We start from the raw sequence: 11,882 nt of genomic DNA, 5'->3' as shown, positions 1-11,882 counted from the left end.
TGGTAAATGTTCCCGGACCAACGTCTTTTGAATTTTTACGAGCAGGTAATGGTCGAGTATTCAATACGTACCAGGATGCATGTCGTGAACTGCGATTGCTAGAACGATAACCACTGGGACTTAACGCTTGCTGATGCTGCGTTGACATCGACACCGAATAACATTCGTCAGTTGTTTGCAATTATTTTGACGACATGTTATTCCTCGCAAGCACAAACTTTGTGGGAAAAATATAAAAATGACAGAAGACATCTTGCATCGAATTGGACAAACAAATCGATGCCAAAATATAGATTATACACCAGAGATGTACAGTGAAGCATTGGTCTTGATCGAGGATTTATGTGTTCTTATTTCAAATTTACCACTTAATCATTATGGTATGCCATCACCTAGTCGTCCAGCCACCGACTTACTCAATACCGATTGATTGGCGGGGGTTTCCCGGGGTGCAACCTCCTCCAGAAACAACCCATCCAAAACGTGTCTTCTGCAACAGAGGCAGACCGTCTCCTAGCTGGATTTGCCCGACTGAGAGCAGATAAAAAAACAGGCTTGCTCCAATTAGCAGATCCACACGCTGAGTTCTGTGGAAGTTAGAACCACATTAGCGGGAACTTTCCAATTGGACACATCTAAGTTCAGGCCAGGTTGACGCTCTATGATGTGAGACGCCACAATTGCCACAATGTAAAGGGAATACGTGGATAGGCGAGATTTCAGGCAAACGTTAACCGATGCTCCATCCGTAGTAAACTCAGCGTCTCCAAGGCCAGTCACTGCTGCAGAACATTTGGACCGATGAAGCTGAAGTTGACTGGCCAGCCGTGATGTGATGAGATGAACTTGGGAGCCGGAGTCAAGTAGCGCTCGACAAGGAAGAATGGCTCCTGATCTGCCACGGACGAGAATGTGGGCGGTGGGCAAGAACACTATTTCAGCGCTGCGATCCTGTGCAACAAGAGCATTAGCAGGAGGAGCCTGAGATGTCGCAACCCCAGATACATTGGCCGGATTCGATCCAGATGCAGGAACGGAAGTGGCGCTAGATAAACGCTCGCAAGGATGCAATAGCGCATGATGTCGGCGATTGCAAGTTGGGCAGCGGGAGGATTAGCATCCGCGGGCTAAGTGATCGGACTTGAGGCACACAAAGCAGAGGGCAAGACGTCGGACCTCATCGTATCGTTCCTCAACTGACAAGGCGAGAAATGTGGGCAGGAAGGCACAGCGGGTGCCAGGATGCCGCACAGGGCACACGAAGCAGGCGGAGCATTCAGGAGCATGCAGGATCGGTTGTTAAATGGCCTACGTCGGCCCGCTTGATTCGCTGACAAATGCGGAGCTAAGGCCAAATCCACCGTCTCTAGGGTACGGCACCTTTGTTCCAGAAACCGAGCCATAGATTCCCAAGTTGGCAGGCTATCATCAGCGCTTTCTGCCAGAGAGTCTTCCCATTTGGCCTTTTTGGTCCATTGTGTAATTAAATTAAAATGCAACTTTGTGACAACAAAACCAACAACGGTGTTTTAGTGGCACTTTTAATGCTGATCACGGTAATTGAACGGGATGATAATCACGTCGGGGTCACCAAAATGTTGAGCTATTAATAGTTTTTAATAGCGTCCAATCAATAACAAAATTACAAGTGGCAAAGCTTAGCAATATGAATTTAGCAATATGCAGCAATGTGCAGCAGCCCTACAAAAAAGCTCACCAAAGCGCATGCGCTACAAATACCAGCAAAGCGCATGCGAACGGGGGAGAAGTAAACAAAACCAGAACTGCCGATAACCCGCCGCCACTGCTCAGATTTATAATATATGTAACTTATTTTACGCAGCTTCGCAGCTATCCATTTTATTTATAAAACGTTTGTGTAGGAAATAGAAAAAAGCAGTTTGAGGATTTTCCCGGCAAATATTCGAATATTTCTCACCTTTAAAACCTTCCCTAGACCTCCAAGAATAATTCAAGACCAAGATAAGATAAATCCGTTCAGCCGTTCTCGAATTTTAGCGACACTAACGAACAGCAATTCATTTTTATCTATAACTAGCTGACCCGGCAGACTTCGTACTGCCAGCTGTTGTTTTTATTTTTTTTGCGTTCAAAATCTTCTTTTAAACTTAAAAATATTATCTGTTACAGTAAGAACTGAAGATAGCTAAAATTAAGTTTCGCGGAGCTATCATTTTAATCATTTTCAATCCCAAAAATTAAAGAGTACCCTGTTAAGAGTAAAACATGAATTTTATTATTATTTTTGATACATCATGTTGCTTACTTACAAAACCGAGTTTTCCTGAAATACTGGCTATTTATAAGATTAAAGCCATATTTTTTGTTTTGTTTTGTGGTGCGTAAATAAACAAAGAAGACGGTTTTCCCACGCGCGAACACGCATACACAACATTTGTAATTCTTGGACAATGATTCTCTTCACTGTTGGATTGTGAGCACAACGATTATTAATTTCCGCATCTGAATTGCCCATAAAATAAATTTGTAAAAATTGATGATCCGCATCAGGTAGTGGTAACAGAGTTCCCAGTAAGTGATAAAATTGTCCTTGTATCTGTGATTTTTCAAAATTTGGCCATTAAATATTTCCTATATATGTATTTTAATACAATATTTTTATATAATACCTTAAAAGTGGGCACGAAATTGTCTTGTATAATATGTGTAGCACCAAATGATGTCATCTGGAAACAATTTTTACATTTCTTTAATTCTGAATTTCTGACATAGCAATACGACTATTTTCTTGATCTGTCTGTCTCTGGTCATCAGTGCGGTTAGCACGTGAGGTAGTTCTTCGCACCGTAAATCAGGCCGTCTTCTCCTCGGCATCGTAAATTGTAATTAACCAAAGTGAGAAAATTTCCCGCGAAATTTGATAAGTGGAGAAATTTCTAATTAAAATTTTTTCCAATTTTTTTCACAATTTTTCAGTAAACACAATATTGGTTTGTCACATAAAATTAACTGAGCAGAGAACAAAGATTAGCTGTCAAACAATGTTTCACGTACCAAAGCCAACTACTATTGTAGTCTCCAAATAAAAAAAATTCGGTTTGAGGATTTTCCCGGCAATTATTCGAATTTTTCTCACCTTTTAAACCTTCCCTAGACCTCCACGAATAATTTAAGACCAAGATAAGATAAATCCGTTCAGCCGTTCTCGCGTTTTAGCGAGTCTAATGAACAGCAAATCATTTATATATATATAGAGATTAATAAATAAATTAATTAATTATTAATTGTCTTTGCCGGCTGGCTGTGCCTCCGTGGCAGGGGTAGTGCCGGCTGGTTGAATATCCGTAGCGGGGGTCGGCGGTAGGTTGCTGCCGTTGGTGCCCTTCGACTTCCTTCCTCCTTCCGGCCCTTCCGTTACGGCCCTTAAGGCACGATAACCAAATTCAATAAGTAGGATAAATGTGACGGCTATAGCCGGAGTTTCATAATCACATTTTCATGGGCGTCATGCAGTTCTCCACAAGCCTTTCAATGACCTTCTTCGTGGACTTTCCTAAAGGCTTCATTGGCGTCTGAAGGTCAACCATGTATACTTTAAACGGTTCCCCTCGTTGCTGTTTCCGCTGCCGAACCTGGTCAGCCAGTTTCTCAAAGTACCCTTTTAGAAGGAAAAAGGCCTCTGGCTGACTTTTATTTGCTCGTGATATCTTTCCCTTACTCTTTGCTTAAACTATCTCGGATCTATTCCCGCGATTTGAGCCGAACGTCCCTCGGTCGGTTGAACGAAAGGTGGGCTGTACGTATGCAGTGCGAACCCCGAAAAATATAGATATTAGGAAGAAGAAGAAAAAATACAGCGTGGATTTCGGGAAAGCATTAACGGCGAGAAATGAGGCATGAAGGATTAACGGAAAGAAGCGAGATCGTCATGGATTAACGGGCGCCTCAGGCGCTATTTAAGGAGTGCCACTAGAGCGAATTGTAACCGAGTCTTCTAGGAAAGCTGGAAGAGTTTTGGGAAAGACCTCCGTGGGTAAGTCCGACATTCAAGAGGGAAAGTTTCCTTTAAGGAAGTAGGTATCCTTTGAAGGACCCCCCGAGGGTAAGTCCGACCGACTCAGGTGCGGGAATTATAGGGAGTGCGCAAGGATCTGTGATTCGATCTGTGATCTGGCGGCTGTACGCGAGTCATAGAACAAGGATAAATCAAAGAGCATGTGGGAAAAGGATCACGGATCCGAGGCAGAATTGAAGCCGGAACGGAAGAGTCTGGTTGATTTATTTATCACATATAAAACCAAACAAGGACACCCCGGTCAAGTAAGAAGACTCCGGGGTTTTGGTGAACGCAACTGGGGGTGTGTCCTATGGGGTAGGAAGGCCTTTCGTGCCCTGATCTGACCGCGAGGCACCAAGGAAGCGTTTCCTACCCGGCGTATGCCGAGAAGTTGGTGGACCAGGTTCGGCTGCGAATGAAACAACGTGGGGAACCTTCCAAAGGGTATATGGTGGACCTTCAATCTGTAATAAAGCACATGACAATGTTCATAAGGGCATATGCGTTCAAGGAGTTGGCTTTAAGAGAAGAGGCGTTCAATAGGCAAGCCATATTCTTGATCAGGATTCCCTCAAGAGTCGATATGAGCATGTTCGTCTGTCCGTCTATCCGTCTGCCTGTTGACACAACTTTGGTGATTTTTAAGTTAGAAAGATGGGACTTGGCGCCGATTCCATTTTGGGCAATCTAACCCGATCTGCCTGTTCGTTCGTAAAGGATCAGGATGACATCATCGTGATCGGACGCACGAAGGAGGAACATATGGCAAATTTGAAGGAAGTGTTCCGAAGACTGAACACGGACAAGTGTAATTTCTTCAGGGAAGAGCTGTTGTACCTGGGCCACCGGATAACAAGTCAGGGAATTGGTATGGATCCTGAAAAGGTTGCAGCGATCGCGGAATTGGAACCCCCAACAAACGTGAAAGGGTTACGGCAGTTCATGGGGATGGCGTCGTGGTATCGGCGATTCGTCCCTGATTTCGCTGGGGTCGCAAGGACTTTGAACGATCTCCTACGAAAGGGAACAAAGTAGGAGTGGATGGCAAGACCCCAAGAGGCGTTTGAGAAGTTAAAGTCGCGTTTAGCAGACTTTCACGAATATGTTTGTGCTGCAAACAGATGCCAGCGACTACGGCGTGGGTGCAGTGCTGACGCAGGGCACGGATGAGGGCAAACGAGTGGTCGCTTACGCCAGCCGAACGCTAATAGGCGCGGAGAAGAATTACTCGGCAACGGAGAAAGAGTGCCTGGCAATAATATGGGCAATTCGGCAGATGAGACCATACCTGGAGGGGTACCAGTTCGACGTGATCACGGATCACATGGCGCTGAAATGGTTGAACAATATAGAAAGCCCACGATTACGTTATCAACTACAGGAAAGGCAAGCTGAACGTAGTCGCGGATGCACTTTCCCGCCAGCCGATAGTGGCGAAGCTGAGGAGTGCCCCAGCAATCGAAGACACAGAATGCATTTGGATAGGCTCACTGAAGAAGAAGATAAAGGAAAACCCACAGAAATATCCGGAATTCGTTGAGGAGGCAGGCCTGATTTACCGACATGTTCCACACAGAGCCGGAAGCGAGGAAGTGGCATCGTGGAAACTATGTGTGACGATGGACATGAGGCAACAGGGATATCTAGGCGGAAGGAAAACGATTGTGAATCGCTTCTGGCCAGGGATGCAAAGGGACGTAAGTAACTATGTCAAGAAATGCGAGACATGCATGCGGTATAAACGGAGCCAGATGCAGGCCGCAGGGAAAATGCTGACACAGGTCCCTGAGGAGCCGTGGGCGACGGTATGTGCGGACTTCATGGGACCGTTGCGGAGGTCCAAGCATGGAAACACCATGCTATTAGTGATGATCGATGGGTTTTCCAAATGGACAGAAAGCGAAAGGATCATCGCTAGATACGGGGTGCCAAAGGCGATGGTGACAGACAATGGTGTCCAGTTCACCAGTAGGAGCTTCAAAAAATTTCTCGAGGAGCTCGGAGTTCGTCATCAGTTTACCGCAGCATACACGCCGCGGGAAAACCCTACGGAAAGGGCAAACAGGACAGTTAAGACGATGATCGCCCAGTTTGCAGGCAATAACCAAAGGAAATGGGACGAGCACTGGCCAGAATTAATGCTTGCGGTGTCAGACTCCACGGAATACCCACCATGCTTCGCAATTCAAGGCAGAGAGCCAAGAATGCCGAAAGCGTTATTCGACAAAGGGGCAATGGGGACAGGAGAACCACAAGCCAATGATTGCTGTGCTACGGCACGCTGGCACAAGGAAGGAAAAGAGGGCCCACCTGAGTGAGCTGAAAGCCCAAGCACAGGAGTCGGTGCAGGTATAAACATAAACAAAAAACATGAACAAATCAAGAAAAATTTGAAACCAAAGATGAAAAAAAACAAAGATTTGAAAAAAAAATGCAACAGGCAAGCTAGTACGGCGGCGTCGGTCGGGCCAGCGTTGCTGTGTTTAGAAAGACCGGGAAAGAAGAAATGCGTCAAGCACGGACGGCATGCGGGGGCAGCAGCGGGGGGCAGAGGAACCAGCACGGCGTCGCGCATGAAAGAAGGAGAAAGAGGAATCACCGTGGAACGTAACGGTCCCGGGCGGGCCTCCGCGCCCGCGCTCGAATATTATAGGAGAGAGCGGCGGCGGGGAACGAAGCGGAGGCAACTGCGCAGCTGTGTTTAGAAGAATGCAGAAAGCGCAGAAATGCATTTGGGAATGCCCAAGGGGGGGAGCGCGGGGATATCTGGACGAAGTCCGATTGACCTCCACAATAACAATACGGACCGGAGGCCCAAGCGGGATGCAATAGCGCATGATGTCGGCGAATGCAAGGTGGGCAGTGGGAGGATGAGAGGGAGACTTCATCGTATCGGTCCTCAACTGACAAGGCGAGGAACCTTAGGCAAGAAGGCACAGTGTGTGCCAAGATGCCACACAGGGCACACGAAGCAGGAATAGCATTCAGGAGCATGCAGGATCGGTTGTTAAATGGCCTACGTCAGCCCGCCTGATTCGCTGACAAAGCGGAGCTTAGCACAAATCCACCGTCTCTAGGCACCTTTGTTCTAGGAACCGAGCCATAGATTTCCAAGTTGGCAGGTTGTCATCACTACTTCCTGCCAGAGAGTCTTCCCACTTGGCCTTTGTGGCAGGGTCCAGCTTTTGGAAGATGATCTGGATGAGGAGGCACCCTTAAATTTCGGTCGACGTCCCGGAACTCATGAGGGCCCGCATACGTCCATTGAATCGATCGGATAACACCCGAAGAGTAGAAGCTTCTCCATAGAGTCGAGGGTCAGATTAGGTGAATCGTCGGTCTGCATCGCAGTCTTAACCTTCCGATGTAGGACCTCCTCTCACGGCTTGACGCAGCAGATGCAGTCAGCTCGGGAGCTCCATTGTGTCGGGAGTCCATTGTGCAATTAAATTAAAATGCATCTTTGCGACAACAAAAACAACGGCACTTTAGAGACACTTTTCACGATAATCAACCGGAATGAAATCAAGTCGGGGTCACCAAAATGTGGAGCTATTAATATTTTTTAATAGCAGCCAAATAAATAAACGATTTTACAATTCAATTTCAATCAAATTTCCAACAAACTCGCAGCCGCTCAAATCAGTGCCAAAATACAAGAAAATCAAAGCTTAGCAATAGAAACTCAGAACAATGCATTTTTTTATTATTTCGTTGGCAAGGGGCGAGGCGGGGGACGTACACAAATGCAAGATAAGCTAGAGTGCAGCAGCTCTAAAAAAAGCTTCCTAAATAGCATGCGCGATAAATATCAGTAAAGCGGGTGAGCAGATTAGATCTCCCGCACGCCAAGGCAGGTGGCAAAGGGGCAACAGCGGGAGGGGGAACAGGCAAGCTAGCACGGCTCCGCACACGAAAGAAGTAGCAAGAGGAATCACCGTGGAACGTAACGGTCCCGGGCGGGCCACAGCGGCCACGCTCGAATATCATATGAGAGAGTGGGGACGGCGGGGAACGAAGCGGCCCATGACAGCGCAGCTATGTTTAGAAAGTGCAGAAATGCATTTGGAATGCCCAAAGGGAGGAACGCGGGGATGTCCGAACAAAGTCCGGTCCAAGTGGGGCAAAAGGGGGAGAGAAAGAAAAAGATCCCGCCAATAGAAATGCGGCGGGAATTGGAAAAAGTTAACGGCGGAAACAGAGGAACGAAGGATTAACGGCAGGAAGCGAGATTTGCAAGGTTTAAAGGCGCCTCAGGCGCTATACAAGGAGGGCCCCTGGAGCAAATCGGGACCGAGTCTTCTAGGGAAGCTGGAAGAGTTGAGTGAAAGACCCCCCGTCTGACATTGAAGCGAGAAAGGTTGAAGGACCCCTAGTAAGTCTAGGGTAAGGACCCCTAGGGTAAGTCCGACAGTTTCAAGGTGTGATCCTGTAAAGCGAGGGATAGCCAGCTCGGGAACTCAAGCCCAACAGTGAAACCAAGCAGGGACACTCCAGTAAAGTCAATAGAATCCTGATCCAGGCGCTGGGGCGTACGCACAGCGTATCACCTGGAGTTAAAGGAGACGCGACACCAAACCCTCTGGTCTGCCATAGATTATGCGGAGCTTAGGCACGCAGGTTTTTGGAGGCGAGTGGCGAACGCAACCGGGGGCGTGTCCTGTGGCCCCTCATGCACTGTAGGCCCCTCATGCACTGATCCGGCTGCCAGGCACCGAGAAGCGCATCCTGCCCGGCGTATGCCTGGGAGGTGAGCCTATCGGTCTGCTAACACGGATTAGGTGTCGGCCACGGCGAAAAGGCATTCCCAGTGAACCATGGATACCGAAGATCCTCGGTGCCCACAGAGGAGAAGCAGTGACAACCAGCAACAGTAGCAGCGACACGATCAGCTACAGGATCAGCGACAGGATCACCGACAGGATCAGCGACAGGAGCAGCGACAGGATCAGCATCAGGAGCAGCAGCGTCAACAGAAGCGGCGGCGACAGGAGCAGCGACGACAGGAGTGCAGCGACGTCAGAAGAGCAGCGACGACAACAACAGCGAAAGCACAGGCCCCGCAACTGGAGCACGTGAGTCCAAACGGAGGGAACCGTGAGCCGATTCAGCGCCAGGCACCAAGACCACACGTCCTCCTGGGCGCAAGCTGTGGAAGGGCGTGTGTATTGGCACCAATGCGGATCGGTGATCGGGAATCGACGGGAGGACGAGCGGTCGATCGGCTGAGCCAAGAAGCCGGTGTGATTCACTCTTGTAACTTTATCCAAATAAAGGGGACATTTATAAAACGAAGCACCCTGTGTTATTTCTGGAATCAGGCAATCATATCGAATCTATAAATTCAGCGGATCGATCCCCCAAAATCTGTGAGCTATCCGCGGCATTTTTTTCGAGCACCAGTTAGCAAAAACAGTTCGTTGCACCTGGCACCCAAACTACGTGATTGCTTTCGAGTTTAGAAGCTTCAGGATGGGGAGAAAGAATTGGATATTAACGCTTTGCAAGGAGGAGTTGAGCAAAGTTTGCAGAGAGATCGGTCTCCCAGCAGAAGGAACAGTAGAAAACATGAGGGCGCTTGTTGCAAAGGTGATGGCGGTCATGCGTGGCATTGAGGAGAAATACCCGCAGAGGTCCACTCGCAAAGAGCGGTAAGCGAGTCGGAGAAGTTCATTTAAATTCTGGCGGTATCAGAAATGAAAAGAATAAGGAGCATGGCCACAAGTGCGGAAACAGCAACGAGGAGAACCGTTCAAGGATTATATGGTGGACCTTCAGACGCTAATAAAGCCATTATTAAAGTCCATGAAGGAGGTAATTGAAAGGCTGGTTGAAAACCAGCATCGAGGAGAACCATCAGAACTTGGCGGCGGTCGTTAAGGTCGAAGGTGCAGAAGTGAAGGCCATGAAACACACCGGGGCAAAGGCTAGCTTCATTTCAGAAAAGCTAGCGAAAAACCCGGGAATCTCCGGTGAGCGGAGGGTAACAAGGAGACTGGTTAAGTTGGCCAGCGGGAGCCACACAGAGACGCAAATGGTACTCCAGACAACAGTAAGTTTTGGCAACAAAAACAAATTTGAATATGTTGGTGTTGCCAGGCATGGGAGACAGCGCGGTGCTTGGATGGGATTTCTTCGCAGAATTTGGCACAACAATAAACTGCGCAGGCCAACAAGTCACGATCCCGAGAAGAGAAAGATGGAGCGGAGGAGGATAGGCTGTCCATAGCTATAACCGGATCCTCGGAGGAATGGGAGAGCGAGCGGGACAAAAGGTTAATCGAGGAGGAGCTAGTGGCGTTCACTAACCAGAAGGGTTGTTCGAACATATCGCAGCATAGGATCACGATAAAGGACGACATCCTAATAAAGCAAAGATATTATCCAAAGAACCCCAAAATAAAGGGGAAGATCCATGAAAAAGTAGAAGAGCTGCTGGAAATCGAGCTGCTGGTATCGAGCCTACAAATAGCGCTTACAGCTCACCCATTTACAGCTCACCAATTTAGATTGGCCGTTTACTTCCGACAAATAAACGCACAATCAGTAAAGGATGCGTACCCGAAGCCACGGATAAACTTCATACTGAAACAATTGCGGGAGGCAAAATTTTTCAGCAGCCTCGACCTTAAAGATGGCTATGGGCAAATCCCACTGGAGGAAGGGAGCAGAAAGTACACGGCCTTTACGGTACCAGGGAAAGGTCTGAACCAGTGGAAGGTGATGCCGTTCGGTTTGCACTGCCTTGGCAACGTTCAAAAGGGCCTTAGACCAGGTCATAGGCCCGGATATGGTTCCGCTCGCATTTGCATATCAGGATGACATCATCGTGATCGGACGCACAAGGAAGGAGCATATGTCGAATTTGAAGGAAGTATTCCGTAGACTGAAGGCGGCAAACTTAAGGAAAACACGGACAAGTGCAACTTCTTCTACGAAGAGATATTGTACCTGGGCCACCACTACGTCGAATTTGAACTCTGATAAAGGTTCTGACTAAAGGTAACTGGATTTTGCAAGGCACTGATCGGGTTGCTCAGGCGCTTGCTGTGATCAGGTTCTCCTTAAGTACAGATGGTACGGGGTTTGCTTGATTCCTTATCGGCCGGTCCTACTTGTGGCCGATTCACGGGAGAAAAACTCGAAGTATGATGGGTAACGGGGTTTCTACTTGTGGTCCGTTTCACGGGAGAAACACTCGAAGTAGGTGGGTAACGCGGGTTCTACTTGTGATCCGTTTCACGGGAGTAACACTCTAAGTAGATTAGATAATGAAGCTCTAATTGTGGTCCGTTTTCACAGGAGCCACTCGAAGTAGGTTTAATGATGCAAGTTCTACTTATGGTCCGTTTACACTGGAGCCACGCGAAGTAAATAGCTTTAAGAGAGTCCTACTTGTGAACCTTGTGTTTTACACAGGATCACTCGAAGTAGGCCGTACCTTGACACTAAGTAACGAACCGATCTACTTTGTATTCGCAACTATCTTTATTTCAGAAGAACAATTCTTATATATGATGCTAATTTATACATAATTAAATCTAAGAAAGGTCAATGTTTATGAATGGGCTAAAACTAATGATAATGCCAGAGTCACCCATCTCTGAGTCTGCTGACTCAGATTTCGTGATCTTTTAGTTGTTCCTCCCATTGCAGCGATGTTCAGGGTTGATGGTTCCAATTGTAGTCCAAGTGAGTCAGCCATCCTTCTAGTGATTATGCTAATCTGTGATCCAGAATCTAGGAGTGTGCTGCATTGCTGAGGGGGTCCGGGTGTATTGCCACTTGGGCGGTTGGTAACAGAACGGTGGGCTTATCTGTAAGCAGGACTGTGGCTGAACAC

The 11,882-nt window shown here is 47.6% G+C and overlaps 1 long non-coding RNA gene across 1 annotated transcript; it reads right to left on the bottom strand.

The window, feature by feature from the left end:
- Nucleotides 1–2,462: 2,462 nt before the first annotated feature.
- On the bottom strand, nt 2,463–2,748 carry LOC116655259. The gene is made up of 2 exons (XR_004310395.2): nt 2,652–2,748; nt 2,463–2,578 (listed from the first exon to the last, which is right to left on the bottom strand). It is a non-coding gene; the product is annotated as an uncharacterized LOC116655259 (long non-coding RNA).
- Between the last annotated feature and the right edge of the window lie 9,134 nt (nt 2,749–11,882).

This window comes from Drosophila ananassae (genome assembly GCF_017639315.1).
Source record: "Drosophila ananassae strain 14024-0371.13 chromosome Y unlocalized genomic scaffold, ASM1763931v2 tig00000111, whole genome shotgun sequence".
Classification (NCBI taxonomy): domain Eukaryota; kingdom Metazoa; phylum Arthropoda; class Insecta; order Diptera; family Drosophilidae; genus Drosophila; species Drosophila ananassae.
Note: the sequence above shows the minus strand (reverse complement) of the source record. Positions and strands in the feature narration are given on the sequence as shown.